Here is a 13,343-nt window from a genome sequence, read left to right on the forward strand (position 1 = left end):
AGAAACTGTTACAAGAAAACATGAAAAAGGGAGATTAAATTTATTGAATTTCTAGATATAAAAGTGGGTTGAATTGCTATTGAATTAAAGCTACCCGCAAGTGATAGCTGCCTTCGTGTGAATCAATGAATCTTTTGTGTAATGATTTTGACAACTTTATAATTTGTTTTGGTCGAAGAAAAATTACATAATTGCTGTGTTAGTCTTGGCACGATTTATGTATGGTTTGTGTCAAATTAATGGAAGCTTTTGCTAAAAAAAAACCCACACCTAATACGTTTGTTGCTGCACAAAGAAAGGTTTCTTTCGCGGTTTGTGGGTTTTATAAATTTGCTTCCCAGCAATATGTTTTGTCATGTTTATTGAACGTTGTTGCTTTTTTGTTTACTCTAGTGAAATATTCCTTCATCTCCTACGAAAACTATTCTTCTTGAAATATTTTGAAAACTAAATCAAAAGAGCAGATTTTTTTTCGGTATATTCTATCACTATTCTTAATCATTCGCCTCTCTTTTTCAATCATCCACCATTTACTGCACATGCACATGAAAATGCATGTTCCAAGTGGAGAATATGACAGTTAACCATTTATTTAATGTGATTGAGCTTTTAGGATTTTCCTTTTTGAATATCCTCGGAGTTCAGTAGTTTTGATATTTTACTTTTTTCTCTTCTTAAACTTTAATTTTGTTGTTTGTTTGTTTACATTTCCAACAAGTCAACTTCAAACCAGTTCTGTGATTTTAATCCACTCAAACAGACGTTTTAACACTGTTTATAGCTACACTGTTAGACTTTATTTTTGTCCTATATCAATCACGTTAACGAATGATGTGGATTCTCAATTTTAGTATTGGACATGTTTAAAAAAAAAAGGGGGGGACGAAAGATACCAAAGGGACAGTCAAACTCATAAATCTAAAACAAACTGACAACGCCATAGCTAAAAATCAAAAAGACAAACAGAACTAGAGGCTCTAAAGAGCCTGTGTCGCTCACCTTGGTCTATGTGCATATTAAACAAAGGAAGCAGATGGATTCATGACAAAATCGTGTTTTAGTGATGGTGATGTGTTTGTACATCTTACTTTAATGAACATTCTTGCTGCTTACAAGTATCTCTATCTATAATGAACTTGGCCCAGTAGTTTCAGTGGAAAATATTAGTTAAAATTTACAAAATTTATGAAAATTGTTAAAAATTGACTATAAAGGACAATAACTCCTTAGGGGGTAAATTGACCATTTCCAAATGTTGAATTATTTGTAAATCTTACTTTGCTGAACATTATTGCTGTTTACAGTTTATCTCTATCTATAATAATATTTAAGATAATAACCCAAAAAGGCAAAATTTCCTTAAAATTACCAATTCAGGGGCAGCAACCCAACAATGGGTTGTCTGATTCATCTGAAAATGTCAGGGCAGATATATCTTGACCAGATAAACAAATTTACTTCATGTCAGATTTGCTCTAAATGCTTTGGTTTTTGAGTTATAAGCCAAAAACTGCATTTTACCCCTATGTTCTATTTTTAGCCATGGCGGCCACCTTGGTTGGTTGGCCGGGTCACCGGACACATTTTTTAAACTAGATACCCCAATGATGATTGCGGCCAAGTTTGGTTTAATTTGGCCCAGTAGTTTCAGAGGAGAAGATTTTTGTAAAAGTTAACGACGCAGGACGACGCCGGACGCCGGACGCAAAGTGATGGGAAAAGCTCACTTGGCCTTTTAGGCCAGGTGAGCTAAAAACATTAGTACACATGACACAACATAGAAAACTAAAGAATAAACAACACGAACCCCACCAAAAACTAGGGGTGATCTCATGTGCTCCGGAAGGGTAAGCAGATACCGCTCCACATGTGGCACCCGTCGTGTTGCTTATGTGATTACAAAGTAGTCTAATTCGGTAGGTCAATTCATGAAAGGGAAGGGGATTGTAGTTACGACGTAAGGAACGTATCCGATATCATTTGTGAAACGGTTATTCCATAACGGTCAACCAACTCGTGATGGCGTCCATAAAATTTACGAAGTGATGATTTCAACTTCACCATTTGGAACTCTTGGTTTAATTGATTCCTTGTGAGCAGTAACCCTCTATCTAACATGATCTTGATGCCATGTTGATATTTACCTCTCTCACGAAAACCGGAAGTAGATGGAGTAGTTTTTGATCTTTGTAATATTTTATTGAAATTGGCAGAAACTACTTTCGGTCTCACAGCTAACAAAGCACACAAACATTCAAAAAAGCAATGATTTGATCTGGATTGTTTGAAAACAAAATAAAAATTCAAAAAAATCAAAAGACTGTGTAAAAACTATGGCTCAAATATATTTAAAGAAATATTAAGGATGAGTGAACTTTCCTATAAGAAAACTATGGATAATGCTATTGTGAGATTTAATACAGATTTTCGAAACAAAATGAAAAACATTGAGAAAAAAAATCCCAAAGAATTTTGGAAACTTTTCATGTTAATAGGCAAAGAGATATTTCTAAAATTCCTTAGAAACTTTGAATGACTTTTTTAAAGATTTATATACAAACACAGATCATTTATAAACGAGATAAATTCAGACGAAATAAATGAGATGAAATAAGTAAAGCAGTAAAAAAAAAGCGAAAAAATACCAAGTCTCCATGTGATGATTTTTTAAAATTATTAATGAATACATTTCAAATTCATTGGATTCTATGATTGACATTTATGTTTATTTATTCAATTCGATTTTTGATACAGGTATTGTACCAGAGTCGTGGCTTTTTGGCTATTTTTAAGAATAAAGGGAGTAAAATGGAACCAAAACATTATAGACCAATAACACTGTTATCTTAAATTGGGAAGATATTCACATCTGTTTTGAATGATAGATTAAGTACATTTTCGATCATTACAAGATTTTACATGAGAATCAAGCTGGATCTAAATGACTTCCAAGACTTTCTAGAAACTACAAGTGCTACAGGTTTAGAAACTATTGGTAAAGATATATAAAGATATATAAAATGAACTTATGGTTTATTTCAAAATTTTTATTTTACTGTATGCTGATGGTACAATTTTGGTGTCAGAATCAAATGAAGACTTACAATTGATGCTTGATAAATTTTGTGATTATTAAGAAAACAGAAGTTATGGTATTCTCAAAAGGTCGACTGTCAAAGAATTTAAAATTTTATATTGAAGATTATGAAATCGAGATAGCTATTTGAATTTTTTTTTTTCAAAAAGTGCCTCTTTTTTTTAAGACAAGAAAATATTTATATGAAAAAGCTACAAAAGCAATGTATGGATTGTTACAAAAATGTAGAAAAAGAACAATTTGTCTATTGAATGTCAATTAGATATGTTTGACAAAACTATAGTATCGATACTTTTGTATGGATGTGAAATTTGGGGCTTTGAAAATTTCGAGTTACTCGAAAAAAGTACATTTGCTATTTTGTAAACTTATATTACATTTGAAACAATCTACTCCAAATTTTATTATTTACGAAGACCTGGTAAGATATCCCATTCCATCTCACGCAAGAGTTCGTATGGGAAAGTTTTGGTGTCGTCTTTTACATGGAGAAGAATGTAAAGTCTCTTCACTTTTATATAAGCTATTATTCGTCTATTCTAATTATTTGTTAGTTAGAAATATTTCATATGTTCATTAATTAATGTGTATATTTTGTATTTGTTTTGGAGAAGACGTTTCTAAGTTGTAAAACTTGTGTCTGATCCTTTTGTCATTTTGAACAATAAAATATGTTTAAACTAAACTATTCTAATATTTATTGTTTGGAGTATTGGTTATGCTTTACAAAAAGCACTAAGCAAAAAGTCAAATATGTGGAATCAACAGGGTACTTTTTCTGCTCTGTGGATTTCTAAATGTTTAGAACAAAAACCAATAGAACATTTTATATAGTAATGGTATGAAAATATGAATTCTAACTCAAAAGGTATATGCTATAGAATATTTAAAAAAGAATTGAAATTTGAAGAATATATTTCTATTTTACCATTGAATTATATGTTTATGTTTTGTAAACTTAGATGTGGTAGCCACCGTCTACAAGTAAAGATAGGGAGATGGCACAATCTGTCGAGAAATCATAGATTGTGTCGTATCTGTGGCTCGGCTGAAATCGGTGACGAGAATCATTATATTTTGTCTTGTAAATCTTCCGTTAATGAAAGACAAAAGTATTTACCGTAATTTTGTTGGAAAAATCCAAATCCAAACACCTTGAAATTATGTAATCTGTTTTCTTCAACTAATATTACAGTTTTAGAAAAAATCATGTCGATATATTAAAGCTGTTAATGTGAAGGTCTCTCCTCCTGGTTAATGTATTTCATTTACTTCATACATGCACTTTATATTATATTGTTGTATATACTTATTGTCTCTATAACTATGTCAATAGTGTTTGAGAATAAAAGAGGGACGAAAGATACCAAAGGGACAGTCAAACTCGTAAATCTAAAACAAACTGACAACGCCATGGCTAAAAATGAAAAAGACAAACAGAAAAACAATAGTACACATGACAAAACATAGAAAAATAAAAAATAAACAACACGAACCCCACCAAAAACTAGGGGTGATCTCAGGTGCTCCGGAAGGGTAAGCAGATCTGCTCCATATGTGGCACCCGTCGTGTTGCTTATGTGATAACAAATCCGGTAAATAGTCTAATTCGGTAGGTCTAATTTATGAAAAGGAAGGGGATTGTAGTTACGACGTAAGGAACATATCCGATATAATAAAATTCATTCATTCATACCTTACTAAGACTTGTGTTGATGTTTCTGATATTGCTGCTGTTCAGTCTGAAGAGTGTTGTTGTGCCGCTATTTCTATCTTTTGGTTGTTACTTTTGGGCGGTTATTTAAAGTTATTGACGACATACGTGACTTTTATTGGGGAGGTAAAAATGATCCTTGTGCCGAATGGCTCCTTATTTTGTAAGCACTTCTGTTGAAAAACAGAAAGAACGTCATACAAATCTAGATATATATTCGAGTGTTAAGTAATCTTAAGTGCGATCAAGTCTATAAGTGTTACCACTTATGCATGGCATGTGAAAGTAAAATATTGAATTGATAAAAACAAAACTACAAAATGCAAGACTACTTAAGCTATGTTTCGCCTACAGTAAAACATATAAAAGACAATTTGTAGTCAATTTTGTTAGATTCGATAGGTCAAAACGATGATGTATTTCGTTATTCTTTTTCATTTATAACAAAAATATAAACATCATATGTGATTTATTTCTAATTGTCAAAATGACATTAAGAGTAAAATGGTAATTTGTTCTGATCTTCAGACAACTCTAGCGGATACGTACCTGTGGTAAAAAAATACACGAAACCGCTTCTGTTTGTAATATATTCTATTCGGTTCTTACACAACATTCTATACAAATGACATCATCAGATACAGAATTAGGTATTTAGAACAAATTTCATAATCATCTTGAACGTGAATTTCGCAGACAGGTACTCTTACTTTTATTTCGTACGTTAAATCCGGTCAAACTGTTACAAATTTGTATGTTGGACGGTCCAGTCATTGTGTCAGCATAATAAAATAATACATTTCTACATTCTACCAAATTACGTACTAGCTGGGATAAAACTTTCAAAATAGGGTGAAATGTTAAAAGATACTATGAAATAGAGAGATTTACTTTACCCGCATGGCACTTGCAAATGATATATACGTACCCAATTATTAGAGGAACATGACAAAGTCTGTATGTACGATTTATTACCATTATGATTACTCTCAATGTGTGCCTATCGATAGGCGAGGCCATAGATCCAAGAAGTTTTATTTATATGATCACAATGTCCGAATTCATTTACTCGTTACTTACGAGCATCAGAAACTTTATAACATATTATAATTTTGTGATTTTTTTCCTTTCCCCTTATTATTGTGGGTGTACATTTTGTGCAACAGATACATTTAAGATTCCTAATTTCTGAAATTTACATTTACAGATTTATGGACAAAGAGGGTCGGTTGAGAAAAAAAATTACGACAAAAGAGGCATAGCCACCACACTTTTTTTAAAAGTATATCATCTACATATCTGAAGGTGAAATAGAATGATAGTGCTAGCTACTTTTTATTCTTCGTAAGATTTGTACATTTCAGCTTCTCAATTGTGAACTTTCCATTTCTGTGTATCAATATTCCAGCAGCACCTGCGTATTAATTGCATATCACCCATTTGATACTATATTCAAGAGCTTGTATTTCTTATCACGATTTCCATGATAGGGGGTTGCTACCCGCATTGAAGCAATTATACTAGGAATCTCAAATGGAGAAGTTCAAATCATTCGAACATGTTACAGACCCCATCCCGGATTGGTTGACGTTATGAATTATCTGTCACGACTCATGAGTTCCAATTGTCGTAATCACAATCCCGTCCTCTATTCTCCGAATGTGATATAGCTAACAAGACTTATCTCTGGGTGATTTGTAATAAAATGAGCAAGTGGAAGGGTGTTAAATGTAGAGCAGGATCTGTCTACCCTTCCAGAACACTTGAGATCACTCGGACTTTTGGTTAAGTACGTTTTGCACAGTCTTTAATGTTTTTTTGCTTTGAATAGTGTTGTTGTCTTTCCGTCGGTTTTTCTGTTTTGCCATAGCGTTACCAGTTTGTTTTCTACTTATAAGTTTGACTACCCCTATAGTATCTTTATAGCCTCTATGTTGTGGCTGTTGATTCTGATGAAGATTGATGTACCGATGTTTCTTTCTTGTATGTTGTTGATGTTGTTTATATTTTAAGGGCATTTTTTGCTGTCAACGATTAGTGTGAACTTTGTCAGGGAAGCGTACAATTTTTCTTAAATAAGGCACCAGTAGTATACAGCTGTTCGCTAGTCATAAATAAACTAATCATAGCTACCAGTATTGAAATTTTGTATGTGCTCATTAGTGACGCTCAAATAAAAAAAAGCCAAATAAAGTGCAAAGTTGTAGAGCATTGCGAACCACAAATTCTAAAATGTTTTGCCACATACAGCTAGCAATGGTCCTAAATGAAGGCAACAGTATACCGCTGTTCAAGTCATAAATCAAAGGTCTATAATAGGATAGCTGACGGACTTGTTTTATATCTATTTGCTCCTGTTGTGAAACAGAGAGAACGTGGTGCAATATGTAGATGTTTATTCAAGAAATTTGTAATCTTAAGTTCGATCGAATCTATAATTTCTACTACGTATGCTTGGCGTGTGATATTACAATTTTGAATGGATAAAAACAAAAATACAAAATTCAGGTTTACTTAAGCTATATGTCGCCTAAAGTAAAACATACAATGGCCAATTTGTAGTAAATTTTGTTAGATACACATAAGGTCAAAAATGTGATGTACTTCATCATATTTGTTCAGTTATAACATAAATAAGAACAGGATAAGTGATTTATTTCTTATTGTCAAAAAAACAAAAGGAGCAAGAAAACAATTTGTTAATCTACTAAATGAAAAAAAAGATAGTTTATTTGTGATATTTCACATACTGTGGTACTAAGTGTCTCACTATTTTACTTACACTATAATATAACAGATGTCGTATATCATTACATAACTCATGAGACGGCGGAACGTATCCGCTGTCAGTTTCAATGGTTTAATGCAATTCATTAACCATTAAAAACATGTCAATCTTATACAACATAATGGGTTTGAAATTGTAACTTAAATTAATGTTGATTCTTGCATTGGTCAATTCTTTTTCTCTTCTTTATAATAAAAACCTCTTTTTTTTATTCCTAAACTATAAGAGTGATACTTAATCAATAATCATAATACAAATATAACAATGTCTGGTTAAAATTATGAAGGAAATTTTGTTTTAGAAAGTTTCACCGACAGTACCATTGACTAAAATCTAGAAATTGACCATGAGGGTCGGTTGAAAACAAAACTTTACGACAAAAGAGATGATTTCAGCTTTCCAATTGTGAACTTTCCATTTCTAAGTAGCAACATTCCAGCAGCACCTGCATACGGGGTATATATCTCCCAAATGATACGATATTTCCGTGCTTGCATTTCCTATCATGATTTTCTTAATAGAGGGTTGAAGCTCACAAGGAAGCTATTTAACCAAAAATTTCAAATGGTGAAGTTGAAATCATCCCTTCGTCAATTTTACGGACGCCATCACGAGTTGGTTGACCGTCATGGAATAACCGTTTCACAAATGATATCGGATATGTTCCTTTGGCTTAATAAATATTTTGAAATGAGCGTCACTGATGAGTCTTATGTAGACGAAACGCGCGTCTGGCGTACTAAATTATAATCCTGGTACCTTTGATAACTATTCCTTACGTCGTAACTACAATTCCCTTACCTTTCATGAATGTGACCTACCGAATTAGACTATTTACCGGATTTGATATCACATAAGCAACACGACGGGTGCCACGTGTGGAGCAGGATCTGCTTACCCTTCCGGAGCACCGGAGATCACTCCTTTGATTGAATAAAATTACTCACGTAGTGGTATTAACCATATATGGATTCCTAATAAACTCTTAAAGAACTTCTGGATTATTTTAAATCTCGATCTTTTTCTGAAATTAATTAAATCAAATTTTTTTTCAACCCTGTATACCACCATTCCCCATGTGAAATCGAATAAATAGTCTCGAAGAAATAATTCGCATTACTTTCCATCATAAAAATGGTAGCATACGCTATAAAGTTATTACTTTGCAATACAATATATGGCATACTTTGTTTAAAGAAAAAAAAAAAGGTTAAACATGCTGCACAGAGGACAAAGTGATCGGGTATGCTGAAGTTTCTTTTTGACAATATATTTGTTGAATTTGGAAGTAGATTTTTTCCCAAAAGTTGTCGCCATTCGTATGGTAATGAACTGTGTGCCTCTCTTTGTTGACCTCTTCATATTTCCATACGAATCGGAGTTCCTTCAGATACTTGTCAAAAGCTAGAAGATCATAGAAGCCTGGTCATTTAATTTCACATACAGATATATTGATAATGTTCTTCCAGTTATAAACCCAAGCTTTTCTGATTGGATTCCATTTATATATCCCCTAGAACTAGAAATTAAAAAAATACAACAGACAAGGTTTTATTCGCTTCATTTTTAGACTTTCACCTCGAATTCGACATACACAGTCATCCTCAGTTCCAGAATTTATGACAAAAAAGACTATTTTAATTTGTTATTATCAATTTCCCTCACCTTAGTAGCAATAAATCAACTTCACCTACACATGGGATATACATTTCCAACTTTTTTTGTATTCAAGAATAGGCTGCAACTGTAGACGTTTTAAAACGCCAAAAGTTTCTAAGCTGAATGTGGGTAAAAAGTTTCTTAAAAAGTTCATCGGAAGGTACCAAGACCTTGTTGATAAACATTCCGTATTAACTTCACAAATAATACACGATGGTCCTCAAGTAAAGATTCTTTGTACTGACGTTGTTTATCATCTTAATAGCGTGTTATCCTTCTACATGCCTTTTTGAATATTTCTTTGACTGTTAAGTAGTCTGTTCTTTTTGTTGTATCCATTATACGTGGCACTGTACTTATACATCCAATCATTGTGTTACTACCACTGGGTCGATGCCTCTGCTGGTGGACTATTAGTCCCGAGGATGTCACCAGCCCAGTAGCCAGTACTTCGGTACTGGCATGAAATACGGATTTTTTGTGTTATTAAAATTTGCTGTTTCAAAATATTGGAAATTAGTATAAAGGAATGTATCTCCCTCATGCATAGCTCTGATTCCTTTCACGGATTTGGCTATACTTTTTGGACCTTTTGGACTATAGCTCTTCATCTTTTATATAAGCTTTGGATTTCAAATGCTTTGGCCACGGGCATCACTGAAGAGGCATGTATTGTCGTAATGCGCATCTGGTGCAAGAAAATTGGTACCGTTAATTTTATTATTCTTCCATGATATTTGTGTGTATTCTTGTCTTTTCAATTATGCTATTATGTTTTCACTGTATGCCTTTTTGTGTTTCTTGGTAACACGTGGCGTGGCTCTGAACTGATACATCTCGTCATTGTGTTATTGTATTTTGATAATTTCTGTGTTCTTGTCTTTCGTTTTTGCCAATGTGCATTGTCTGTGTGCCTTTTTGTGGTTCTTTTTTGCATGTGACGTCGCTCTGTACTTATACACCCCGTCAGTATGTTATTTTGTCATGGTAAATGTTTTGCTTATATAGTGTTTAAGATTATAACACAACGTTAACTGTTCCCCTAATTTTACCTATTAGGTCTGTTTGTTTCGTTCACTCATCGTTGTCAATATAATGGAATTTTACACGACTGTCATACAAGTGAGAGGTTTAACTAGTTATAAAACCGAGTTTAATCCACCATTTTCTACATTAAACATTGCCTGTACCAAGTCAAATTTATAAACAGTTGGTGTCCATTCGTTTGATGTTTTTGAATCCTTTAGTTTGTCAACCGATTACGGACTTTCCGTTTTGAGTTTACCTCGGAGTTGAGTATTTTTGTGATTTTACTTTTTGTCTCGCTTGACGGATTCAAAAAGCAAGACACATGTATGCTGTTTTCGGCGTCGGTGGCGGCGTCAACAATGTATTAGTTTGTGATAAGGTCTTGTTCATGGTGAACCACTAGTAGTAGGTCAAAGTTTTTGGTATTGGCACATCTCATTACCATTGAGATTATTTGGTCCGCCCCCTCAATTATGGTCTATTGACTTTGAAATTTTGCATGTATTAGTTTGTGATTACGTCATTTTATAGGGAACCACTATAGGTAAGTTAATGGTAATTGGTACGCAGTTGTAAAAGCATTGGCATATCTCAGTTCCATGGTGATTATCTGGCACTGACCCCTCAGTCATGGTTTATTGAATTTGAAATTTTTGCTAAGTTTTCATGTATAAGTTTGTGATTAGGTCAGTTTATATGGAACCACTAGTAGTACTTTTTAAGGTATTTATAATTGGTATACAGTTGCATAAGCATTGGCATATCTCATTCCCAAAGAGATTATTTGAACCCCCTTAGTCATGGCAGTCTATTGACTTTGAAACTTTTGCTTAGTTTTCATGTATTAGTTTGTGATTAGGTCGATTTTTTTTTGGAATCACTAGTTGTAGGTCAAGGATATTTGGTATGAAGTTGTATTAGCATTGGCACATCTCATTCCTGTGGAGATTATTTGACCCTGTACCACTGTTATGGTTAAGTGACTTTGAAATTTTGCTTAGTTTACATTATAAGTTTGTGTTTAGGTTTGTTTAAAGGGAACAGCTTATGAGAAGTCAATGGTATTTGGTATGCAGTTGTATTAGCATTGACACATATTGTTTCCATGGAGATTTTTTTAGCCACGTGCCTTCAGTCATGGTTCATTGACTTTGAATATTTTCAAAACTTACATGTAAAATTGTTGCTATTTTAATTTCAACATTTGCATTATAAAAATTACAAAAAAAGCGAGACATGTATCTGTGATAACAGTTTGTTTCATACTTTCATTGACATTTTGAACTTTATTCGAGCTTCACTGATGACTTGTTTGTAGACGAAAAGCGCGTTTGAAGTACAAAGTTTTAAGTCTGGTGTCTATGATGAGCTAATTTATTAATGTATTGAAAAATTTTCTGACATCTAAGTACAAAAGATGTATTCTATTGAAAACTTTCCTCGCTAACTTATTTTGACTTTGGTTTCTCAGTCCGTAATAGAATGGCAAAATCAAAACCTTAAACACATCAAACGAATTGATATCAACTGTCGCATTCCTGATTCGGTACACACATTTTCTTATGTAGAAATTGGTGGATTAAACCTGATTTTATAGCTAGCTAAACCGTTCATTGTATGACAGTTGCATCAAATTCAATCAAATTGACCACCATTCGGCTTCAGATCTTGACTTACATCTAGAAATTGACAATGAGGGTCGGTTGAAGACAAAACTTTACGACAAAAGAGATGATTTCAGCTTTCCAATTGTGAACTTTCCATTTCTAAGTAGCAACATTGCAGCAGCACCTGCATACGGGGTATATATCTCCCAAATGATACGATATTCCCGTGCTTGCATTTCCTATCATGATTTTCTTGATAGAGGTTTACTGCTCACAAGGAAGCTATTGAACCAAGAGTTCCAAATGGTGAAGTTGAAATCATCCCTTCGTCAATTTTACGGACGCCATCACGAGTTGGCTGACCGTTATGGAATAACCGTTTCACAAATGATATCGAATATGTTCCTCACGTCGTAACTACAATCCCCTTCCCTTTCATGAATTTGACCTACCGAATTAGACTATTTACCGGATTTGTAATCACATAAGCAACACGACGGGTATCGCATGTGGAGCAGGATCTGCTTACCCTTCCGGAGCACCTGAGATCACCCCTAGTTTTTGGTGGGGTTTCGTGTTGTTTATTCTTTAGTTTTCTATGTTGTGTCATGTGTACTATTGTTTTTCTGTTTGTCTTTTTCATTTTTAGCCATGGCGTTGTCAGTTTGTTTTAGATTTACGAGTTTGAATGTCCTTTTGGTATCTTTCGTCCCCCTTTGTGAACAAAACAAACAGAAATAATGGTTGAAAGACTTAAAATAAGAGTACAGCAGTCAACATTGTGTTATACTAGTATTCGTAATCACCATAAAAACATAACAAGTATGTAACAACGAAGCACAAAAAGACATAGGCCGTACGGTGACCTATAGTTGTTAATGTTTGTGTCATTTTGGTCTTTTGTGGATAGTTGTTTCATTGGCAATCATACCACATCTTTTTTATATATAGACAACGCACATTACAAAAAGACATATAGACAACGCACATGATCAAAAATGAAGGACAAGAGCACTATCACGGGATGTATAAGTACAGAGACACATCATATGTATCAAATAAACACAAAAAGGCATATGAGTATTCAGGATTTTCTCTTTTGAAAATATCTTGGGGTATATGCTCAGTATTTTTCTAAGTGAATACCTGATTTCTTTACAATTGTCAACCAGTTGGTTTAAAAGTGTCATAAGTTGAAAATAAACTGACAATGTCATGGCTCAAAAAGAAAAGACCAACATGCAAACAATAGTACACATAACATAACATAGAAAACTAAGGACTAAGGAACACGAACCCTAGTAAAATGTAATGTGATTTACACTCAAACACAATGTTGTTTTAGATCTATCTGCGGTGACAACATGAATTGTGTGTATGTAATTGAGATAGGACATGTGCTTAGGAACATTTGGGTCTTTATAATTCAAAGTAGCATATCCATTTAGT

Source organism: Mytilus trossulus, chromosome 7 (assembly GCF_036588685.1).
Source record: "Mytilus trossulus isolate FHL-02 chromosome 7, PNRI_Mtr1.1.1.hap1, whole genome shotgun sequence".
NCBI classification, from domain to species: domain Eukaryota; kingdom Metazoa; phylum Mollusca; class Bivalvia; order Mytilida; family Mytilidae; genus Mytilus; species Mytilus trossulus.